Source organism: Podarcis bocagei, assembly GCF_964188305.1.
Source record: "Podarcis bocagei genome assembly, chromosome: 1".
Classification (NCBI taxonomy): domain Eukaryota; kingdom Metazoa; phylum Chordata; class Lepidosauria; order Squamata; family Lacertidae; genus Podarcis; species Podarcis bocagei.
The window spans coordinates 6,365,143-6,389,744 of record NC_138125.1 but is presented as its reverse complement, the minus strand read 5'-3'; the positions used below and the strand labels follow the sequence as shown (position 1 = coordinate 6,389,744).

Sequence of the window (24,602 nt, the reverse complement as noted above, 5' to 3'; positions counted from 1 at the left end):
TGTCTTTTGGCAAAGGATGGGTTGGTCCTATAATACGATGTTTCACCCTTTTTCTGGTCCTTAGACCCCTCGCATTATAGGGAAGCGGAAAGTAGGAGCAGCAGAACTGCTTATGCTGCTGACTTTCAAAATCCAGGCAACATATTGGATTTCAGAGGAGTACCGGCTGACACACCACAGGAGCGACTGCCCTTGGTAGCCCCTTGGGCTGAGGAGACTGCAGAATGAGCACAAGCACAGCTGCTGGGGGACTTTTTCCCAATCTGCTCCTTACAGCATGTGTACCTCTCCCTCTTCCACGCACCTCCCCACCCCCCAATTCACTTGAGTGTAGGATTGTTGTTTTTCCACACAAGAGCGTTTGCCTCCCCACTGGAGAGAACCTGGAGGGAAGCCTGGAAAACGTCAGACACAAACACGTGACCTGCAGGCAGAGCCCAGGGTGGAAAACAAGCCCTGGGCTGGAAAAAAATATATGGATTAGTCAGTGCCAAGGCAGTGGAATGTCATCTGGTTAAATACTGGTTGGTATCTAGGAAATCGTGCCACCAAGTTGCTAAACAGGCCATACTGGCAATTAGGTGGCAGCACGTGGCTTTGTAAGCCTTCATCTCTGCAGCGCTGCATCCGGAATCTTGTCAAGGGCTTCAGAACGACAGCCTTGGTTAGACTCTCTTCCTGCACTCAGTCCAAATTTCTGCAGATCTAAAATCCCTGAGTAAGCAGACACAGGCGTAGGTCTGCCACCACACTACTACTAGGAAACTGTAATACCTTTCCGAGCACAATTCAAAGGGTTGGTGGGTGCTAACCTTCCCCCCCCCCTTAGCTCTGACAATGTTTTATTTGAGTACATACCCTGAAGTTTGGATATACAGGCCAGATTTTTCTTTAAAAGCTAACTCTTGATTTTCATACATGTAATGCAAATTTAGTTTTAGGTTTTTAAGTTTTGCTTTAAAAACAACAACAACAACAAAAAGTCATGTAACAAAACATCTTCCATCTTTCATACAAAATTTCCTTTTCTTCCCCACTGCTAGTAGAAAGCAGTGATAAAACTTTGCACTGTATTCAGTGGTTTGAGTTATTGGCTTACAAAAAGTTGCATACAAAGACCCGTTCCCCTCTCCCACCTCAATGCAAAAATTCCAAAGTACACTCTGACAGCTAATGCTCCTGTTGGTGCTAACCTATAAAGCCCTAAACGGCCTCGGTCCAGTATACCTGAAGGAGCGTCTCCACCCCCATCGTTCAGCCTGGACAGTGAGGTCCAGCGCTGAGGGCCTTCTGGCGGTTCCCTCCTTGCAAGAAGTGAGGTTACGGGGAACCAGGCAGAGGGCCTTCTCGGTGGTGGCGCCCTCCCACCAGATGTCAAGGAGATGAGTAACTACATGACTTTCCAAAGATATCTGAAGGCAGCCCTACTACTAAAAGATATCCCTTTTAAACAAGGGGCTGCCACCGCTTTGCCAAGCCCTTCCCCCCCCTGGCCAAAGCCCCTCCCTTTATACCTTAACCACCCCTCTTCTTCCCTCTCACAGCTTGCCTGAAGCCACCACCCCTCACAGTTTGTCCCAACCCCCAGCATCTTTTAAAGGAGGGTGGAAGGCGCTTCCGAGAGCTGTCTGTCCAAGCGCAGTCTGTCCTTCAGAGAGCGGCTTGCCAAACTGGTCTCTGGTGTGCCTCCCACATGCCTTTATGCAGCTCTTTTCGGGTGCCTGCCAGCCATGCTGCCTGCTTGTTTTCCTGCTAGTCTGTCATCACATTGGAACTGCCATGGCCACCTGTTGGTGGCCATGGGAACTGCAGTGAGATGACAGACTTACAGTTTTATTATCTAGCAAGAAAACAGAGTGTGCCTAGTCCTCGTGATCAAACTGAAAAGCTCTGAAATGCTTTTACGGTGCCTCATGATGATGGAGAACCCAAGAAGGGTTCTTGTAATGGTTGGGAGGGGCGTCACCACTGCCCTGTTCCGCTCTTTGCCCTCCTCACATTGCTCCTATTCCCACTGCCTGTACCACCCATCTCAGCTCAATGTCTGTGCACTGTATGCCTACCAGACCCAACACTGCTGTCCCCATCATAGTGTTCTCCAGAAGGCACTTTACAAAAGCACGAGAGAAGTACCGCATTTTTCGCTCTATATCGCTCTATAAGACGCACCAGACCACAAGACGCACCTAGTTTTTGGAGGAGGAAAACAAGAAAAAAAATATTCTGAATCTCAGAAGCCAGAACAGCAAGAGAGATCGCTGCGCAGTGAAAGCAGCAATCCCTCTTGCTGTTCTGGCTTCTGGGATAGCTGCGCAGCCTGCATTCGCTCCATAAGACGCGCACACATTTCCCCTTATTTTTTAGGCGGTAAAAAGTGAGTCTTATAGGGCAACAAATACAATACTGGGCACCAACAGGGCTCTGAGATCGTAGCTGAATACTGATCTTGTACTATTTTATTGTTGTTAGCCGCCCTGAGCCTGGCTTCGGCTGGGGAGCGCGGGATATAAGTAAAATTTATTATTATTATTATTATTATTATTATTATTATTATTATTATTAAGATTTGGTGGGAAAGGACAAAGGCCTCCTGACCCATTCTCAGCCCTAACCCGGCCCTCCCCCAACATGCAGGCAGAAGCACAAGCAAACCCCAACAGGAGGCGCTGGGATGTTTGCAGAATACCACCAGCAGTGATAGACTCTGTTATTGTACCCTTTCTGGCTATATGGAAAACGACTCTCCATTTGAGAGATGATGATAAGGGGCAAATTCATGTGCGTTATCTTTGTGGAACAGATGAGATGTTGAACGGCATTCTTGCCGACAGAAATTCACTCACACCTCCTTTGTGCAGGGGAAGGCCAGTTCTAAAAAATAGTGTACTATCTTGTCCTTTGTGTTGCCTCTAATCTGCAGTGCTTTTCTGGAAATAAACTCTTTTAAGCCACAGCCCATATGTGTGTGTGTGTGTTTTCCATCAAATGTGAGCAGGTGGTTAGCGTATCTCACCCTGTGAAAAGCAACTGAACTCAGCACCAGAATGTAGCCCTGCCACCTTCTCTTCTTCCTGGAAAGTCACCCTTATTTAATTTTTCTGATTAGCCACACCCCTGTGTTACCATTTATATATATATATATTGGGGTTTGGGGTAAAAAATAAAGGTACTATAAGGAGTTCATACAGAGGTCCATAAGGTCCATAAGGAGAAGCAAACCAACAGTTCAGCAATAACTTTATGGGACTAACCAAGCTATCACCAAAGAGTGGCAAAGCTTTTGGATTCTCCAGGACCCTTCATCAGGAAAAAATGTTACTCAAAGCAGGGGAGTAAAGGAGAGACTTTATAAAAAAGAGGGGGGGAATTAGGTTGATGTTGTAGCCATGAGGGCAGCCTAATTTTTGTGCAATCTTCACCCTCTTGCCCCTCACCCACTACTTTGTTTAGCATCTTGCCTGCTGAAGAGTGGACGCAAATCGGACACCAGGAATGGCAATATCCATAAAAGCTAATGGGAGAACATCTCAACCTCCCAGGACACTCTGTAGGTGGCTGCTCTGGAACAAGTGAAGGACAACATGAAACTGCCGAATTCATCAAGACGTTTAATGCCATCACTTGTGGATTAACTGGAGACAAACAATTTTTTAAATCACACCACATGTGTTAATTGCTTACACAGATAGCAATATCTCTGCATTATCTTGGACTGTGCCTTGCAAATGTGCAGGTGTTAATATAATCATCTCAGTAGCAATCGCTAATCTGCCACTATGAAGGCTTAAAGGTGTGCCTATTTAACATATATATTAAGTTCCAATTATCACCGGCTGTAATTTTTGCATCTCATTCAACTCCCACCTTAAAGTTTTCTTCTTTCCATACCTGCCAACTACAATGCCACCTTCGTGTACCTGATGAGATGGGCTTGAGTCCCCAGTCTGATTGTTCCATCATGGTTACTCCCGTAAGTAGCAGCGCAAGACCGTCCTCAAACTGGTCCCAATTTTGCAGAAGCTTGCTCTGCATCCTGAACTCTTCCATCCCAGCAGGCAATGGGAATTCAGCATGGGATACAACTCGGTGGAAAGAAAAGACCAGGTCCCCATGAGAGCAGCTGGGGGTGTAGGTGGTACTCACGGGGTGACAGAGGATGGTGAGGGAATGGGGGTCAGTGCGCAGGAACCAGAGGGAGCCCCGTTTCCACAAACTCGGAAGGTTCTGAGACGTAGGGAGCAGCCTCGGAGTCAAGGCTTAAAGGGGGAGCAGAGCTGAGGTGCTGGTCTGCAGCATCTGGGCTTGACGAGGCCATGGGAACCTCACCTGTCCGGAGCCTAATCCGGCTGAGGAATCACAACCCTCCTCCCAGAGCTAATGAGCCCCACCTGGCCAGCTAGGGAGCTGGGTTCTGGGCCTTTGCCTGCCTCAGCCTCCCTGAGCAGGGTTTATCCAATCTTGGGTCTCCAGCTAGCAGGACCAGTGGAGACCCAAGTTTGGGAAACGCTGTCCTAGAGCGTACCTGCCACTGCTCCCTATGCAATGGAAAGAGCAGAACACACACAAAAGTATACTTTTTTTTGCAAAACTTTGGATTTACGAGCATGCTTAAGTTCTCCAATATTAAAAGCTCAGGGGGAGGCATCGGTATTTTTAATTACAGGTTCTTATGGGAGTTTTCTTTCTACACATTGTTTTCCTCCTCCTTTGTGTTCCTGCTTGCGTGTTCACAGAGACGGAGGCCCCTGGTCCATGTGCAGTGACCCCGATCCCCTTGCCCTTCTCTGTTGCCCTGTGAGTACTTTCCAAGCCCCCAACCTCTCCTTCTCCACCCCCAGCTTGCCCCAGGATGTACCAATCACGACTGCACCCTTCACTGGGATCCCCTTCCTCTTCCCCATTGTCCTGCCGGTTTGTGACACTGAACTGAACCTCGACTGCGTTTCCTGACTGTCGCACTTTGGACTTGGCTTGCTGCATTGAACCTGGACCGTATTTCCGGACCACTTGCCAGCATTTGCCCTTGGGACTGTATACACCAGCAGGACTGGTCGCCAGGTACACCAGGGTTCAGGACACCAGTGATCAAGGATGCTGGGAGCTGCAGTCCAACAAAATCTGGAGGGCACCACATTAGCTACCCCTGCCATGCAGAAACATTGCACCTGCACAAACACACACAGCTGCAACTGGCCACAAGGTTTGGCCAAGGCTCTCCAATCCCACATGCCTGAAGCCCCGCATGCCAGCATGTATAACCATCACCTGTGACAGAGTTTGGAGGCTCCTGACAACCATTTCTCTGCTGCAGGTCGTTTGTAAAGGTCCCTCAGTCTCAGTAAGAATTTCTAGGCCAGTGGCGTCCAAACTTTTTTCAAAGAGGGCCAGATTTGATGATGTGAAGGGCCGTGAAGGCCAACCAAAGTTATTTACTTTTTTTAGGGTTGAAGTTGTTGAGGGGTTTTTTAGGATTTTACCCCAGGTAATAAACCGCCACAGGAGCTGGATTAAACCAACCGGTGGGCAAGATTAGGCCCCCGAAACGGACTTTGGACGTCCCTGTTCTAGGCGGTCGGTCTTTGTTTTCTGTGACTGCAGAAACAAGGAGTCTTCTGATACCTTACATCTTCAAAAGCGCCGCTTCGTGGCTGATAGAGCGTGCCATTTGTATGCACCCAATTAGGCTTCAGGGTGGCCTGATGTGGTAGATGAAAGACATTCAACCAGGATATTCAATTAAATGTTCTATCTGTTCTGGTAATCAAAGCATCTCAACCTGATGGGCCTTTCAAAAAGTCAACTAGGTTCTTTTGAGATTCAAATCTAACTAGGGCCAAAGCTTAGGAGATGCCTGGGAGGACTATGCAAGAACAGCAGCAGTGCCTACCTCCAGGCAGATCAGGGGCTTTGGGAGAAAAATAAGCAGCCACTTTCCACATTGCTAACTTTCCATCGAAAGCAGAAAGTGACTTACAGCTTAAGGAATGTTGATAACTGAGGTTTTATTTCCCACTTGCTCTCTCGTGTCCTCCTGAATAACCTGTTTTTAAGGCAAAATGGGGAACACCTCAAGCCTTGATTCAAAGAGCTGGCAAAGCACTTGTCACTGCAAACACTGAATCTACACACATTTCCAGTCTGGCAGGATTTGGATTCTGCTGCTTCTGGAAGCCAAGCTGTTGAGGCAGCAAGAAGGGAGGAAGATTTAAGAGCTGAAAAGGGAACTGGGAACCATTCAGATATTTGGGAGGCAGCATATGCCCAGGAAACACTATGAGGAAGGTCAAAAGCAGCTCAGAGGCAGAGCTGCATGCAAAAGACTTCAGGGTTCAGTCTCCAGCATATTCGGGTAGGGCTGGAAAAGATTCCCTGCCTGAAACCTTATGATAACTGCCGCCAGTCAGTGTGGACAGTACTGAGCTAGATGGACCAATGGCTAGACTCAATGTGAGGCAGCTTACCATCTTCCTATGGCCTCTTGTATGAATTCTGAGAACCTTATGGCTGGTTTGCACATCCACGCACTGCCACGTAAATTGCTTTACACAGGATGGCTTGCAGGTGGGCTGTGCAAACTGATGCTCCAAGGCTGCGTTTGAAACAGATCCTTGTGAACAGTGCACTCACAATGCAGTGAAGTCAAAGGACAAGCAAGAATCTCTCATCTGTTACTCTGCCTCGTCGCCAGGTGTTTCCTACGCCCCGCCGTGAAACTTAGCAGGTTCAGGGGGATCTTGGTTTCCCCCTGATGTCTGGAAGAGCATACAAAAGAGCTGGAAAATAGGACCAGGAAGCACTCAGCCCATGCCCATCACCAACCCCAGACTCTGCGCCCACCAAACTTTCAGGTAACGACAGGGAGAAGTTACACCATCACCTCCTGGCAAATAGAAGGGGAAGAAATGGAGGCAGTGAGAGATTTTACTTTCTTGGGCTCCATGATCACTGCAGATGGTGACAGCAGCCACGAAATTAAAAGATGCCTGCTTCTTGGAGAAAAGCAATGACAAACCTAGACAGCATCTTAAAAAGCAGAGACATCACCTTGCCAACAAAGGTCCATATAGTGAAAGCTATGGTTTTCCCAGTAGTGATGTATGGAAGTGAGAGCTGGACCATAAAGAAGGCTGATCGCCGAAGAATTGATGCTTTTGAATTATGGTGCTGGAGGAGACTCTGGAGAGTCCCATGGACTGCAAGAAGATCAAACCTCTCCATTCTGAAGGAAATCGGCCCTGAGTGCTCACTGGAAGGACAGATCGTGAAGCTGAGGCTCCAATACTTTGGCCACCTCATGAGAAGAGAAGACTCCCTGGAAAAGACCCTGATGTTGGGAAAGATGGAGGGCACAAGGAGAAGGGGACGACAGAGGACGAGATGGTTGGATAGTGTTCTTGAAGCTACTAGCATGAGTTTGACCAAACTGCGGGAGGCAGTGGAAGACAGGAGTGCCTGGCGTGCTCTGGTCCATGGGGTCACGAAGAGTCGGACATGACTAAATGACTAAACAACAACAACACACTATTGGCTACCTGCGGTTGTTTCAGAACTACATCAGAAGTGGCTGTTTGTGAATGTTTAACCTATGGTTACCAGATTTTTTTCAATGAATCCGGGGACCCCTCCCCCCTTTTTTTTTTGCTGAGTAGCAACAGGGAGTCAGTAGTGGGGATGGTGAGGCAAAAGATCCTGGGCCCAAGCACACATGCATATTGCATAAAGGTGCAAAGCCCTTCTTTCGTACCCTGTGAAACATAAATGGGCAGAGGTTTTTTAAAAAACTGGGCAACGGCAGCCTGTCCACAACTCCTGAGCCTCCCCTGATCATTCAAAACAAAGGGGGAAGGGGGCAGGAGATCTGTACCACCAGACATCCCCAGTTCCCCTTCAGCAGTGGCAGCGGCAGTCAGCAGCCTGGAGCCAGCCTGGTAGTGCAGTTGGCTCTGGTTGGCTTCAGGAGCTGCTTGCTGCTCGCTGCCATGGCGCCTGCCAGTTTGCCTCCTGGAAGTCCCCCTATGATGTGTCTTGTGTGCAACACATCATATGGGGACTTCCAGCGTGGAAAAATGTTGGGCGCCACGGCAGCGAGCAGCTCCTGAAGCCAGCCAGAGCCAACTGCGCTACCAGGCTGGCTCCGGGCTGCCGCTGCCACGTTTCCCGGGACAGATTTGCAAATCGGGGGGCATTCCGGAGACAGAATTTGTCCAGGGACAGATTTGCAAATCCGGGGACTGTTCCCCAGTTTAACCCTAGTTTAACCCCCCACCTCTAAAAAGGAGAAAGCAATAAATCACTGTGGCATCCTTCTCTCACACTCACTCATTGCAGCAAGGGGGCCACTTCCATTTGAGTGTCGTGTGCATATGTTGTACACATGCAGCCTCTTCCTTTTGTCGTGCACCAGGCATGGGGAACCACAGACCCTCCAGAGGTTGTTGGACTACAACTCCCATCATCGCCAGGACCACTGGCCATACTGGCTGGGGTAGTGGGAGTCTGACAGCATCCGGAGGATCGCATGCTCCCCACAGCTGTGGGAGATTTTGGAGAGCTCAGTTGTTTGGAGCATGGTGCTACTAACATCAAGGCTGCAGGTCTGATCCCTGTATGGGACAGCTGCATATTCCTCAGGGTCCCTCCCAATGCTACAATTCTATGATTCCCAGCTGGGACTGGCCAAGCTGCTTTGCTGGAGAGGAAGAGACACAGAGAAACCTCCAAGTGTCTTCACTGCCCCTAATAAACATTCTGCAAGACTTTGTGCAAATCACTTCTTCCAAGGAGAGAGTGTGTGTGTGTGTGTGTGTGTGTGTGTGTGTGTGTGTGTGTAGAAATCCAAGCCGCTTGCTTTTTCCATTCTGGGTGATCCCAGCATTGTTTTACAGCCCCGATACTGGAGAGCTGACAGTTTTCCAGCTGGGGGTTGCTGTTTTCATCACCGCTACTAAAACACACACCCTCCCAGCTCACACTGACAAGTATCTGGAAAGTCGCTGGAAGAGCCTCACACCCTGAAGAATGGAGGGGGGAAAGTCCACAGAGGAATGAAATGATGTGCTGGACCACCAGCAAAAAGCCCATGGCTGTGAGAGGAGTTGCGCTGCAAACACACACACACACACACACACACACACACACACACACACACACACACAATCAGGGAAACTAATGGCTACAAAAAATTGCCCCATTCAGGATTGTTTTCTTTAAAAGGCAAGACACATGCACTCCACTTTTTAAAGAATTGTTTCCTTTTAACTGCAGAGAAACCAAGAACCAGCTGTGGATCCCAGGAAAGATTCAGTGTGTGTTTGTGTGTGTAGACACAGACTTACTCTAGTATAGTGCAGTAGCCAATGTGCTGCCAGACTACAACTGCCATCATCCCTGATTATTGACCACACTCACTGGGGTTGATGGGAGGTGTAGTCCAACACCAGACTGGACATTGATTTAAAACTTCTTCCCCATGTTCAAAAGTGGTGTATAAGCAAGGTTCTTAAAACACGGTAAAAATCACTAAATCAGTTTCATACAATGACCTGCTTCACATGGAAGCACATGGCTAAGTGTGAATGACTGAGCAGGTTGGTACTCAAAGGAAAAATCCTGGCTGCTTTGACCCTCTCTTGATTCTGCTGCTGCTTGGCTACCCTCAGCTAAGCCATGGTTTGGCTTAGCATTGCGTGCAAACCCAAGGCTGTGGTTTCTCCTGCTCCAGTCCAAACAAACCACGAGCTGGAGCTGGAGACGAACCATGATCCCAGCTTTGGACACAGTGCTATGTCAAGCCACGGCTTAGCTCTAGGCAGTACAGCATCTGCAGGACCTGGGGAAGGAGCAAAGTGGACTTTACTCTGCCCAAGAATACGTTTAGCCACCGAGGCACAGAATTAGCAAGGGACAGGAGTAGGGACTCCCAAGAGTCATCTAGTCAAACCCCCTGAAATGAAGTAATCTCACATACACATACAGAGTACAGCACAAACTGCATTTCAGAGTATGAAAGCCTCTCGTTAAGTCTGGAAATAACTGCCTTTAAAGTCTGAGGTTTAAAAGATTCCTTATAACACGCCGTCCCATCCCCAAACACAGAGAATCAAACCACTAGAATGGCACCAGACCAGAAGAAGAAGAAGAAGAAGAAGAGTTTGGATTTGATATCCCGCCTTTCACTCCCTTTAAGGAGTCTCAAAGCGGCTCACATTCTCCTTTCCCTTCCTCCCTCACAACAAACACTCTGTGAGGTGAGTGGGGCTGAGAGACTTCAGAGAAGTGTGACTGGCCCAAGGTCACCCAGCAGCTGCATGTGGAGGAGCGGAGACGCGAACCCGGTTCCCCAGATTATGAGACTACCGCTCTTAACCACTACACTACACTGGCTCTCAAGGAACAAGGAAGAAAGGAGGAATAACACACAAACCTCAAGGTAAACATCCTGCAAACTCTTTGCAATCTCACAGGTGACCTACTGCTGAACCTGGAGCCCTTCTTCTTAGTAATTACATAGTTTTTGTTGACAGGACTGCAAAGATCACTCATCATGTAACACCATGTTCACAAATCATGACTCAGCTCCTTTTGTTTTCCTTTTTAAATGAAGTACATTTCATTCAAAGGAATCCCAGAAAACAAGCAGACTGCTCAATCCAGCTAGGACTGGTTAGACTTTGCTCTAAAACAGAGGTTTTGAATCACGAAAAAGGGAAGCCCAAATGCCAGGGATATTGTTCAGCTGCCCATCCAGCTCTGGAGCTTTTTTAGCAAACTCTTAAGGGCCAAATACTCACTGGTAGAGTACATGCTCTAAACCAGGGGTAGGCAACCTAAGGCCCGGGGGCCAGATGCGGCCCAATCGACTTCTCAATCCAGTCTGCAGACGGTCCGGAAATCAGCGTGTTTTTCCATGAATAGAATGTGTCTTTTTATTTAAAATGCATCTCTGGGTTATTTGTGGGGCCTAGGAATTCGTTTATCCCCCCCAAAAAAAATAGTCCAGCCCACCACATGCTCTGAGGGACGGTGGACCGCCCCCTGCTGAAAAAGGATGCTGACCTCTGCTCTAAACTCAGACTAGTGAATTTAACATAAGCACTTTGCAGGATCAGGCCAAAGGCCTGTCTATTTCAGCAACCCGTTCTCACAGTGGCCTCTCCCACAAACAGGACCGGAGCACAACAGAACATCTCCCATTCAAGCAACTGGTATTCGGAGGCATTTACTGCCTCTGACAGTGCATAGCCACGGCATCTAGTAGCCCTTAGAATCAGAGAAATTATAGAACGGTAGAGTTGGAAGGGCCCACAAGGATCATCTAGTCCAACCCCCTGAAATGAAGGAACCTTTGGCCCAACCTGGGACTTGAACCCACAACCCTGTGACTAAGAGTCTTATGCTCTACCAATTTATCCTCCGTTAATTTGTCTGGTGTGCTGTGGTCCATGGGGTCACGAAGAGTCGGACATGACTAAACAACTAAACAACAACAACAATTAGTCTAATCCCTCTTTAAAGCCATCCAAGTTGGTGGCTGCATCACTATCTCCCGTAGGAGCGAGACCCCTTGTTTCAACAATGTGCTGTGTGGAAATGGGACCCAGCTGTGCGCTATTTCAATTCCTTGATATCTGCTACAGATGGGTAGCCGTGTTGGTCTGCCATAGTCAAAATAAAAAAATTCCTTCCAGTAGCACCTTAAAGACCAACTAAGTTAGTTCTTGGTATGAGCTTTCGTGTGCATGCACACTTCTTCAGATACACTGAAACAGAAGTTGCCAGATCCTTCTATATAGTGAGAAGGTGGGGAGGGGTATTACTCAGAAGGGTGGTGGGAATGGGAGATTGGCAGATAGCTGAGATGAGCCTGTTGACGACTCTTAACGACTGTAATAGGTCTTACAGGAAAAGGCAAGGGGTGAGAAGGTGAGAAATGGCTTAGTCATGTATAATGGGATAAGAATCCAATGTCTTTGTTCAAACCAGGTCTCTCCATGGTTTTAAGTTTGGTAATGAGTTGCAATTCAGCAGCTTCTCTTTCCAGTCTATTTCTGATATCTGCTGTTATTTTTAAACCAAGAAGCAGTATTGGCATTAAAAACTTCCAAAACGTAGGAATGAGGCCAAGAGCACCACCTGTGAAATCCCCAACGTGGTCACAAAAGAAAGAGAGCAAACTAAAAGATATTTTTGGGTGGGGGGGCAGAGAGATGCAAAGATTCCTGTCTACCAAGCAGTGGTCTTTGGACTGAAGTCCCAGCAGGGAAGTTGCTGAAGGGAAAGTTGTATGTCATGGAAATTAGTAGTAGTAGTAGGACAAGGGAGGCAGGGCAGGGAGGAGAACAATCCCATAATCTTTACTGCCCTGGGGCTGCACCCTTTTCATTTGGGGCCACTTCTGCAAGCCAACAATGGGCAGCCGTGATTGGAAGTGCCTTCAAGCCTTGCCAAAGCACATATACACAGGGAATCGGAACAATCGGCCCCTGCTTTCATGGGAGCGAAAGGCTGCAGCCAAATCAAATGGGTGGGGACCCCACTCTGCAATCTTGGAATCTGCTCATAGGATATCGGAAAATGTGACCATCACACAAAGAGGGCAGGGGAGAGTTCCCTTTCCTAGTTAAGTATAAAAGGAGAGGGGGGAGAGAATGGAGGAGGCAGGGCGGGGAAGAGAGTGGCTCAGAGAACAAATGAGGCAATTGGAACAGAATTAAAACAAGACGACATTGGAAAGTCTCCCCCCCCCCAAGCAAACAGAAACTTGGGAGATGAGAAAGAAAAGGTCCTCTCCTCTCCGCCCATGCCCAGCACAGAATAAAGGCTTGTTTTCAAAGGTTTTACCTGCACCATGCCATCCTCTCTACCAGGTCGGTCAGCAACAGGCAGGAAAGCAAAGGCAGCTGATTCACACATTCACCGTCTCCTCTTTGCAAGCCCAATTTCAGTCCTCAGTGCAGGAAGCGGCCCTGCTTGCCTCCCGCCCTTCTCAGGGGACTCTCAGCCCGGCAAAAAGTCCATCTGCTCCTCCACCTGAGCCACGCGTGAGCCCTGCGTCATCCAGCCATTGAAACCACGTCCTTCACCAGATGTGACATCAGCCTGTTACCATGGGAATGATGGGGGCTGCGGAGAACCCCGTGTTCTGGAACCACAGCAGCTTCAGGCAGCAGAGCCGGCTCCTGCCTGAGCGAGGCACAGATGGGTTCAGAGCCCCCTACTTATACCCAACTGCAGGCCTTTTCTTGGGCAAGGCCTGTCCAGACAGAAAGCAACCTGTTGCACGGTGGCAGGCTGGGGAATTAAAATGCCTCCTGTGGCAGAGAACGCCCAAGCTTTGCACACAGAAGGCCGCAGGTTCAAACATCAGCATCTCCGGGTAAAGCCCAACTGGGGAACTTGTAGGGTCCTGTCTACTTTTATAGACCCTCCAGACTCTATGTGTGTATGTGTGAGTGAAGATAGGTGAGAAAGACATGGGATGTCAGAGGGAGAGTCAGGGAAAGAGAGAGCACTATGTAATTCTGCACAGCTGCAAATAAAAATTGCTGGTGTCATTCGTGTAGACAAGAAGACAAGAACATAGAAAGCTTTATGGATCCAAGATGAGGGGCCAGAATATTGGTTGACCCAAGGTCTACCTGCCATTTAAATCCAGGTTTACTTTCTAGATTTAGGGACACAGGTGGCGCTGTGGTCTAAGCCACTGAGCCTCTTGGGCTTGCCGATCGGAAAGGTTGGCAGTTTGACTCCCCGCGACGGAGTGAGCTCCCGTTGCTCTGTCCCAGCTCCTGCCAACCTAGCAGTTTGAAAGTACACTAGTGCAAGTAGATAAATAGGTACTGCTGCAGCAGGAAGGTATACAGCATTTCCGTGCGGTCTGGTTTCCATCACAGTATTCCATTGTGCCAAAAGCAGTTTAGTCCTGCTGGCCACATGACCTGGAAAGCTGTCTGTGGACAAATGCCGGCTCCTTCGACCTGAAGCGAGATGAGCACCGCAACCCCATAGTTGCCTTTGACTGGACTTAACTGTCCAGGCATCCTTTACCTTTACCTTACTTTCCAGATACTCACTCTCACTTGCTTTTGGGAGCAGCTCACAGAATCACAGAGCGTGAATCTAGACCAGGGTTTCCCCAAATTGGGTCTCCAGCTGCTTTTGGACTACAACTTCTATTATCTCTAGCTCGCAGGACCAGTGGTAAGGGATGATGGGAACTGTACCCCAAAAACTTTAGAAACAAGACCTAGAATTCTGTTTGAACCAAGTATGCCTTCTCCTCATGACTGAGGAAATGTAGACATCTCTTACACACCTGGGATTTTAGAGCATGACTTCTGAGTCACAGATCTGAGTAGGGCTGAGCCAAGACTTAAGAAACTGAGCTAGCCTTGCAAACAGATCCACAAAACTTACTTGCCCAGCTGCCAACGAAACTTTGTAGCACATCGAAGGTCCAACAACAACATGACGCCAACACCACAAACCCCAATGCACTTCCAGTTTTACAAAGCTCCATCTGGTCACCTGGAGGAGAGTCTTGCTCACCTCAGGCAACTACAGAAGTGGTTAACAGAAGTCTGAGCTGATTGCAAACTACAAAGCTCAGCCAGCTAGCTCTCAGATCTACCGAGGACTCACCCCACCAACGTAAGGCAGATTCAACAGCTTACACAACAAGCTTCTCATGTGACCTCTCCAAATGAAGCAGCTTGAATGGATGGCTTGAAGACTGTCTCTTTTTGCTCACCTAGCAGTGGTAGCAGATGTGCAACACTTAGGAGGGAGGGTGTGAGTTTCACCAGGAATTTCTTTGTCTCTTGGAGTCTCCCAAGTTCTACTAATTAAGATCCCAATGCAGACAATAAGAACTGAGTACAGTTTCCCCAACTGCACTGAGTACAGTTTGACCAAACTGTGGGAGGCAGTGGAAGACAGGAGTGCCTGGTGTGCTCTGGTCCATGGGGTCACGAAGAGTCGGACACAACTACAGTGGTGCCTCGCAAGACGAAAAGAATCCGTTCTGTGATTCTCTTCGTCTAGCGGTTTTTTCGTCTTGCGAAGCAAGCCCATTGACGGATTAGCGGATTAGCGCTATTAGCGGCTTATCTGCTGATCAGATCAGCTGATAAGCGGCTTAGCATCTTAGAAAGGGGGGGGGAGGGGGAAAAACCAGCAGGAACTCACAAGACATTTTCGTCTTGCGAAGCAAGCCCATAGGAGATTCGTTTTGCGAAGCACCTCCAAAATGGAAAACTCTTTCGTCTAGCGAGTTTTCCGTCTTGCAAGGCATTCGTCTTGCGGGGCACCACTGTAAACGACTAAACAACAACAATAACAACAACAGTTTCCCAGATTTCATACACCCAAGGTCCAATATTCTCCTGAATTAAAACTGGGGACATGCATCTTACTGTTCCGTCCTAGAAAGTATTTGCCTTTTTGAACTTGTAATATTTGCTTGTGTCCAGCTACCTTCTGCATGAAAGCCAGTGTGGCCTAATGTTTCAGAGTGTTGGACCATGGACCTGGGAGAGAAGGGTTCGAATCTGCACTTAGCCATGAAGCTCACTGGGTGACCTTGGGGGCCAGTCACCCTCTCTTAGCCTAACCTACCTCACAGGGTTGTTGTAAGGATGAAAGAGAGGAGGAGAACCACATACATCGCCTCTCTCCACCAGGCCCAGGGCAGGGCCTCAAAGGTTTCATAAGAGCTGCTGCTGCTGCTGAGCAGAGAGGGCTTTTTCTTTTAAATTGCTTTTAATTTGATTTTTATATCCTTTTAAATTGGTCTTTTTAGTGCTTTAACTGTTTTTAACTGTTTTTAACTGGGCATTTTGTGGGATATTCCTGGAAGGAGAGGTGCGGTGGAGAGCAGGGGGAGGCCCAATTTCAGTGGTTCTGGGTAGGGGGAGGTATGGCGTGGGAGGAGGGGCAGGCCGGGTAAGGGGCACACAGCACAGGCACTTAGTGAGTGTGCCATGTGCCAGTCCCTCCCCCAGCCTGGGGAATTGTGGCTGTCATATCATCCAGCCCTTGGGTCTGCAACTGCTGCTGTAGAATGCCAGGTCAGCCCAGGAAACAATCTCCCTCATCCATGATCTGATTATGGGTGAAGAGGCTGATCTGGCATGTCTCACTGAAACCTGGATGGGTGGAGTTGGTCTCACCCAGCTGTGCCCACCTGGGTACTCACTGCAGGATCAGGCCAGACTCGAGGGTTGGGGAGGGGGAGTCTATAGAGATTCTCTCTCCATCTCCAGGCTCTCTGTCCAGTTGGGGGGTAATCTAGAGTGTGTGTTCCTGGCACTGGGCAATAGGGACAGATTAGGGATTCTGCTGGTTTACCACCCACCGCCCAGCAGTCTCCCTGCCTGAGCTGGCAGGGCTGGTCTCGGAGGCGGTGTTGAGGACTCCCAGACTGCTGGTTCTGGGAGAGTTCAACATCCATGTCAAGGCAGCTGGCTCTGGGGTGGCTCAGGACTTCATGGCCGCTATGACAACTATGGGGCTGGCCCAACATGTCACTGGCCCAACATGTCACTGTTGAGATTTAGGCCGTCAACAACTCCTCCCCTCCGCAGAGGCAGGGGGCCTATTAGGAAGATCCGCCCTCAGAGGCTGGTGGATCCAGTGGGATTCCAAACGGCTCGGTGTGTGTGTGTTCCGGCTGATATGACTGGAGCCCTTGTTGAAGCCCTGGCTGACCTCTGGAACACCCAGACAGCTCAGGCTATTAACACAATCGCCCCTTGAGTGTCCTCTCCCACTTCAAGGAGCCCATTTGGCCCCATGGTATACTCCAGAGCTTAGGGCGAGGAAACGAGCTGGAAGACGGCTTGAACACAAGTGGTGGAGAGATCCGAATGAATGCAACCAAACACTGGTAAGGGCTCATTATCGAGCCTACCTAGTGGTAATAAAGGCAGCAAAGAAGGCATATATTGCTGCCTCCACTGCATCCTCCATATGTCATCCAGCAGAGCTTTTGCAGGTTGTACAGGGCCTTTTGTCCAGAGCAAAGTCTAGTCCTGTTGTGTTGGATGAGTTTTAGTTGGTAAGGCTCGAGGATGTAGACAAGGTGCCTTCTCTGAGGTGGCTCCCTGACTGTGGAATGCTCTCCCAAGCGAAATTCGCCTGGCGCCTTCATTATACATCTTTAGGCGCCATGCAAATATGTTCCTTTTTAACCAGGCCTTCGGTTGATTTGATTGACATCCTATGCCCTTTTAAAATCTGGGGGGTTTGGGGGGGAGGAGGTTATTGGGTTGTTGGTTTTGTTCTGTGAACCATCCTAAGACCTCCAGGTATAGGCCGGTTTATATATTCAATCAATCAATCAATCAATATAAAAAAGTACTGGATCTGGGTATACCTCTTGACTGGAACATGTAAAGTGCAAAACAGAAGGAAGCTCCCAAGCAGTCTCTTGCTACAATGAAAGATCCCTTCCCACCCGTTAAAAATAAAATAAAAATCAGCATCCAAACTGTATAAATAGGAAGAGATTTTCTGCACAGCACCCCCAAAATGCCCAAAACAAATACATAGAGGGGCACATAGGCACCTCGCTGGGGCAAACTGAGAGCAGTACCTTCAGGGAGAAGCCCCTCTGCGCAGTTTCAGACATCACAGCACCCTCGGTGTTCGGCACAATCCTTTGAAGGGCATTTCTGAAAAGGAAAAGGAAGGGGAGGTTAGAGGGCAGCAGGCAATTAGCAGGCAGCAAACATTCCATCTTTATAAAAAGGACACATCATAAAAATTACCAGAGGACACAATCAACCAGATGTATTAAAAGCACTGCCGCCCAGAACATCACAGGCCTCTTTCCCTCTGGAGGGTGTTGGGAATGACAACTCAAAGTGGAAAGAGAGGGCAATGAATTTCCAAAAGCTACGGTAGGCAAGAGCAGCCACAACCTCTCATCTTCCTGGATATTTATAGCTCCCCTCAACACAGAAAGCTCAAGGACAGCCACAAAACATCACTGCAAAATATGCAGTGTATGGCTGGGGCAACCCAGTCAGGTGGACTCATCATCATCATCATCATCATCATACTACACCCAATGTTTGGGCAAAATCACTGCACACAACAGAAATGCCCCAAATGCCATTGTTTTGGCTAATTCAATGTTATTCAAGCAACTCACACGATCGGTTCATCTAGAAACAGCTCTTCAGGGTCTCAGGCAGAGGTCCCCTCCCCCTGGTCACCTGTGATCAGAGCCTTCTGACTGGAGATGCTTGAGATGGTACCCAGGACAGTCCACATGCAAAGCATGGCAAACACTGCCACGGAGAGATAGCCCTTCCCAGTCCTGCCAGCTTATCCCATGACCCTACAGGGGCAGCCCTAGAACAATAGCCTTCCCGTGATTCAGGGAAACGTGAGGTTTTCTTCCCCTTCCTCAAGTTTCAAAGCGGAGGGAGGCTCTTTGCCATTTACACAGATTGTCTCCCCCAGACAAAAAAACCAAGCAGCAAGTCAAGAACAAACCAAAAAGGTAATGGTAAAGGACACCTGGATGGTTAAGTCCAGGCAAAGGTGACTATGGGGTTGTGGCGCTCATCTCACTTTCAGGCCAAGGGAGCCGGCGTTTGTCGACAGACAGCTTTCTGGGTCATCTGGCCAGCAGGACTAAACCGCTTCTGGTGCAATGGAACACCGTGATGGAAACCAGAATGCACGGAAGTGCCGTTTACCTTCCTGCCGCGGTGTTACCTATTTATCTACTTGCACTGGCATGCTTTCGAACAGCTAGGTTGGCAGGAGCTGGGACAGAGCAGCAGAAGCTCTGTTGACATTTCCATTCCACTTTAAGGAGCAGACGTGTGGAATTGTTGCGTGTCACATGTCTGTTTACATTCCAGACCAGCTTGCTGGGAACTTCAGTTGTGTATAGCTTTTGTTTTTCCCATTCTCTCTGAGACAACGAGAGACAACATGTTTCTTTGTCCTGATTTATGCTTAATAAATCTGTAGTTGTAGTATGCTTCCACAAGCCTCACGCCTATTCTGTGTGCGCAGTTCGATCTGCTGATAGTGTGCCCTGGCTCAGAAGCCCGGGTCACTAATTTACGTTGGAGCAGAGGTGAAGGTCTTCGCAGCGGGACAGCTGGAAGGAGACGGCCCAGGCAGGGCTAGCCAGCTGGCCTCCCGGCCCTCTGCATGCTGACAACCTCACCCCAAAACCTTGAGTGTGTGATTTGCCTGGACGGAGTCCAGGTTCTGACATCACCAGCCGCTTTCAGAGGCTGCTCAGGGCACTTCCATTTTTCAAGGACCCTGGCCAGTGGTGGCCGGTAGGGCAAGTCGGAGACCACAAAGGGTACCAGCCCAGGGCTTACATGGCCTCTCCCAATTGAGACGTTATGGAGAAATCCAGCCAGCAGGTATCAGTGCACCTAAAGCACCTTGCCCCCAAAATCCTTGTGACCTCTCCCAACAACTTCATATACATACTACCTTGTGAAGCTGGGATATCTCAGCTGGTAGAGTGTGAGACTCTTAATTTCAAGGTGGTGGGTTCAAGCCCTACGTTGGGCAAAAGATTCCTGCATTGCAGTGGGTTGGACTGGGCGACCCTTGCGGTCCTTTTTAACTCTACAGTTCTATGACTAAATAGCACTGGGGATAAAATAAAATAGCATAACCACCAGGGGGCCAAAAACCACTCTCCCAATGCTACCCTCTGGACTCGGTCCCATAGCGAGGACTGGAGCCACAGTAGCAGCGTGCTCTCCATTCCCATCCCTGCCCCATGGCTCTACAAGCTCTCACCACCAAGTCCCTCCCATCAGGGTATTTCAGAACCTGGGATAAAAACGTTCTCGGACAAGATCCTGTTATGCAAATTCAGAAGCTCCGTAAGCAAAAAGGTTAACATTCATTGTTCATTTCATCATTTAAAGTCCTGACCTACCCAACGGTCAGGAGTCAGTTCAACAATGAAACAAAGTCTGTGTTTATTTTAAATTTAACTAGCGACATGCATCGTAAGACGTTTAACCAAAGGAAACTTAGAAAACAATGGAGCCAAATAAAAACCCTCGTTAAAAAATGTAAAAATCCAAAGCACTGGAAGAGAACGTATCAGCAATACAGCTTTCCCTTGGGCTTTATCGCCAAAGGTCTTGAACCCAGACTGATGTTCCTCCTTAGTTTAGCTTATGACCTATGGCAAATCACTGGCTCTCAACCAGACCTAAAGCACACAGCTGTTGTGAGGCTGATGTGCCACTTTTGAGCTCCTCTGATGAAGGCAACAAAATGCTATAGATAGATAGATAGATAGATAGATGATAGATAGATAGATAGATAGATAGACAGACCTCCTCCCACTGTTGTAGGCAGACAGACAGATGACAGATAGACAGACAGACAGACAGACAGATAGATAGACAGATAGATAGACAGTTAGTTAGATAGATAGATAGATAGATAGATAGATAGATAGATAGATAGATATAGATCTCCCATTTTTGCCATGCTGAGGACCAGAAACTTACATCTTTCTAAAAGTAATGACGAAAGTTGAGTCCTTCTGGATCAGGCCAATGGCCCATCTAGCATCCTGTTTTCACAGTGGACAACCAGAGGCCCCAATGGGAAACTCACAAGCACGACCCAAGAACAAGATCACTCTCCTCCTCACTTGGGATTACTCACAGCGACTGGCATTCTAGAGGCATTTACTGCTGCAACGGTGTGGAGGAACACAACCATTGTGGCTACTACCCAACAATTGCTTTATCCTCCATGAATTTCATCTTCAGAAGCCATCCAAAGTTGGTGGCCATCACTGCCTCTTGAGGGAGAGAATTCCACAGCTGAGCCATGCACGGTGTGAAAAAGTCCTTTATTCTAACCGCCCTCCATCTTCTACATGAGCACAGCTCATCCCGATCCTGTTACGTCTACACATTTTGTGCGGAAGCCTTTATTCCGGATTCTGAACTTGCCTGGGCAGCTGAAACGTCTGATGTGTGACGTTTGTACAGAACGATACCAGAACAACGGACGGCGCGATCCGATCTAATACCTCAAGTGCCCTGGGTGCAGCAAAGCATGCGATGCACCTTTCCATTCACTCCCCACAACGGCAGGCTGTGAAGCTGCAGGCACGATACCATCAAACACACTCTGCTGCACAGAAGTAGGCCAGGAACGCCAGGCCCTGCCAGGCAGAAGCAGCGGTACACCCACCCCTTGCTGCTCGGCTAAGTATAGACCTGCAGCTTATTAATAGACCTGCAGCTTATTAATAGACCAAGATGTAGGAGCCCGTAAGGAAGGCAACGCCACACGACACTTCCCCGACCCAAACAAAAACCGTTTCGCATTCAAGAAGCTGGGGTCCTTGTTTGGCATTTCACATTCTCAGGAATATGCTTCCCTCCCTCTCTTTTAAGCTCATCTAGGGAGGAACGACGAAATCCAGGGTTGGCAAAAGGAGACACCATCAAAAACAGGAAAGGGGAAAATGCCAGCCTTACTGAATCAAGACTGCTTACTGCAGACCAACCACCCAAAGAATCTTTGAATCAGAAGTTTGTCCCTGCTGATTAGCTGCTTCTCTTCCTAAGTGTCGCAGAGGGGCCTCCTTCCAGGTAAATGTGCACATGATTCGACTGCAAGCCTTTTAAATAAACTTAGGGCTACAAGAGAAAGAGAAAGAGGGAGAGAGGGAGCGAAAGAGAGACCCTCCAAGCAGTGTTAGAAACTCAGATATTTAAGCTAACCATCAAATAGCACCTTAAACCTAGGTTACAGTCACCACAACTGAATGTTTAGGTGCCTTTTTTTACAATGAGATTTGTTATTATTGTTGTTGTTATTACTAGTAATAGCATTATTAATTTCATTTCTAAAAAGCTTTTATACTGGCTACGACCTACATTGCTCCTTTGAGCATTAAATGAGAAAACAGGAGGTCCAAGACAGTTTTATGGGGCCCGCGGACAGTCACTCCTTTCCAGAAGGAATTCAAACGCATACCATAAATTTAGGTTTGCACCATTAAAATAGGTTAAACGTGCTGTCGCCGTAGCATAACTCTTTGAAAAAAAGGGACTTTTTGCAGTTAGGAAAGTTGTGAGGAAAGGCACGAAAGAGTGTGGGGTGACTGAATTGTTAACAGGAGGACTTGTAAGCAAAGCCCAAACAAATCAGAATTAATGGTCATTGTCATCTAACCATCCCATAAACAAATCGGAACAAATGCTGACTAAAGACTGGGTATCATCTAACACAGGGGAAGGCAACCTAAGGCCCGTGGGCCGGATGCGGCCCAATCGCCTTCTCAGTCTGGCCCACTGACAGTCCGGGAATCAACGTTTTTTAACATGAGTAGAATGTGTGTTTTTATTTAAAATGCATCTCTGGGTTACTTGTGAGGCATAGGAATTCATTCATTCCCCCTCCCCCCAAAAATATAGTCTGGCCCACCACATGGTCTGGGGGATGGTGGACCGCCCCATGGCTGAAAAAGGTTGCTGACCCCTGATCTAACCCATGGGTCAGCAAACTAAGGCCTGGGGGCCAGATCCGGCCCAATCACCTTCTAAATCCAGCCTGTGGATGGATGCTCCGGGAATCAGTGTGTTTTTACATAAGCAGAATGTGTGCTTTTATTTAAAATGCATCTCTGGGTTATTTGTGGGGCACAGGAATTCATTCATCCCCCCCCCCAAAAAAATATAGTTCGATCCCCAACAAGGTCTGAGGAACAGTGGACCAGCCCCCTGCTGGAAAAGTTTGCTGACCCCTGATCTAACCCATGGGTCAGCAAACTAAGGCCCGGGGGCTGGATCCGGCCCAAATGCCTTTTGAATCTGGCCCGCAGACGGCCCAGGAATCGCCGCGTGGATCAGTGTGGCGATACTGATCGGGCTGCGCTATTCCCCCCCCAACACACACCGCGACGGCGCCTCCTCCCTCCCCCCTCCTGGCTTCTCCCCGCCCTGCCTAGAGGAAGGAGGAGGCTGTGCTCTGTTGAGCTGTAGTTGGCTGAGCGCCATTTTAAGCAGCCCCTCTCCGGAGCCAGCCCTTTGTCCTTCTGCCACCAGCCACTGCCACTCACAAGGCACAGGTAAGCAGCTACCGGGGCTCGTCCGGTGCTGTGGAGAAGGGATGGGGGAGTTTCAAAATATAGTCGTCCCCCCTCACAAGGTATGAGGGACAGTGGACCGGCCCCTTGCAGAAAATGTTTGCTGACCCCCAATCTAACCCCTGCATAAGCTTTGTGTAATATAATAATAATAATAATTTATTAATTATACCCTGCCCATCTGGCTGAGTTTCCCCAGCCACTCTGGGCGGCTCTCAACAGAATATTAAAAACACGATAAAACATCAAACATTAAAAACTTCCCTAAACAGGGCTGCCTTCAGATGTCTTTTAAAAATAGGATAGCTGCTTATTTCCTTGACATCTGAAGAGAGGGTGTTCCACAGGGCGGGTGCCACCACCGAGGAGGCCCTCTGCCTGGTTCCCTGTAGCCTCACTTCTCGCAATGAGGGAACCACCAGAAGGCCCTCGGCGCTGGATCTCAGTGTCCGGGCTGAATGATGGGGGTGGAGGCGCTCCTTCAGATATACAGGACCGAGGCCGTTTAGGGCTTGTAAGCAAATCAGGGCGAGGGCTCCAGAAACAGTTCATCTGAAGATGCCTTTAGAAAGAGAAGAGCGGTTTCTAGCCCCTTGCCAACTACTGAACAAGCTCTGAGCCGTTTTACAGGCTCACTTCCCGCAACTACTGGCCTTCTATTCCAGCTTCAGTTACTCTGACAAAATTGCTCTCATTTTGCACCAGTTTCTCCCTTCCCACACTTTATCCTGGAAATAGAAATCCTCTATGAAGTTGAGAGCTAACAAGATGAGGTTATTCACTTTCTACAGCGACAGAAGCAGCCGGCTCCAAATCACTAGTCCTGCCTGCATTATACCGCTAATGTCATTCCCCCCCCCCCACCTCCCACTTCCAAAGAGCCTCAGAACTACTTGCTAGATCTCCCAGAGGAAACTAATTTGGATTTTTACACTCCACCAGCAGCAGGAAAGTGCTAACTCCACAGCAAGAGAGCAGATGGCAGCAAACCAGAAGTGAAACGTAACTGTGGCCAGCTAAAAAACCAGCATGCTGCTTTGTTGCTCTTTATTCAGATCGCGGCTGGTTTGCTTCCAAAATTCATTAAGTGTGCATGTAGGGGGTTGAGAGGGAGAACACCCTTTTTTGCACATTGCCTGTTGAAGATTTTGAGTCCACTGCACTGAAAAAGCCCACGCCGCTCTCAGTACCATTAATTGCCAGGCTTCTGGGGTTAGTGCTTTCTGCCATGGGAAAGCTCACATATACAGCTGTACAGAGCTCACATATTTTCTCTTAGGCGTACGGCTTTTCATCATCTAACGGCAGTTTTGTTTTTGGTATGAAGGGCACAAAGGCTCGGTGGGCCTCTGCAGAGCCATTTATGCCTGTAGGAAAAATCGTTTTGGATCCTTCTAGTTGAAAAGCACATATAATTCTTAATAAGGGCACTACTGGTCAAGCACTCTGCTCTCACAAAGCCCCACATGGTGCCCATAGGGAGCCTGTA

General features: G+C 48.5%; 1 protein-coding gene and 1 long non-coding RNA gene across 5 annotated transcripts in view; both read right to left on the bottom strand.

Annotated features, from left to right (window-relative positions):
* LOC308587474 overlaps positions 1 to 24,602 on the bottom strand; it is a 306,756-nt gene that overhangs the window by 181,591 nt on the left and 100,563 nt on the right. The window lies entirely within an intron of this gene.
* Positions 1 to 24,602, bottom strand: part of FBXO34 (F-box protein 34) — a 52,185-nt gene that overhangs the window by 5,948 nt on the left and 21,635 nt on the right. For 2 of the 3 annotated variants that reach the window (XM_081192340.1, XM_081192341.1), the window contains exon 2: positions 17,594 to 17,672. The gene's annotated coding sequence lies outside the window, so the exon portion shown is untranslated. Of the gene's footprint in view, positions 1 to 12,840; positions 13,091 to 17,593; positions 17,673 to 24,602 lie in introns of those variants that run through there. The other variant, XM_081192342.1, reaches the window with a different exon arrangement.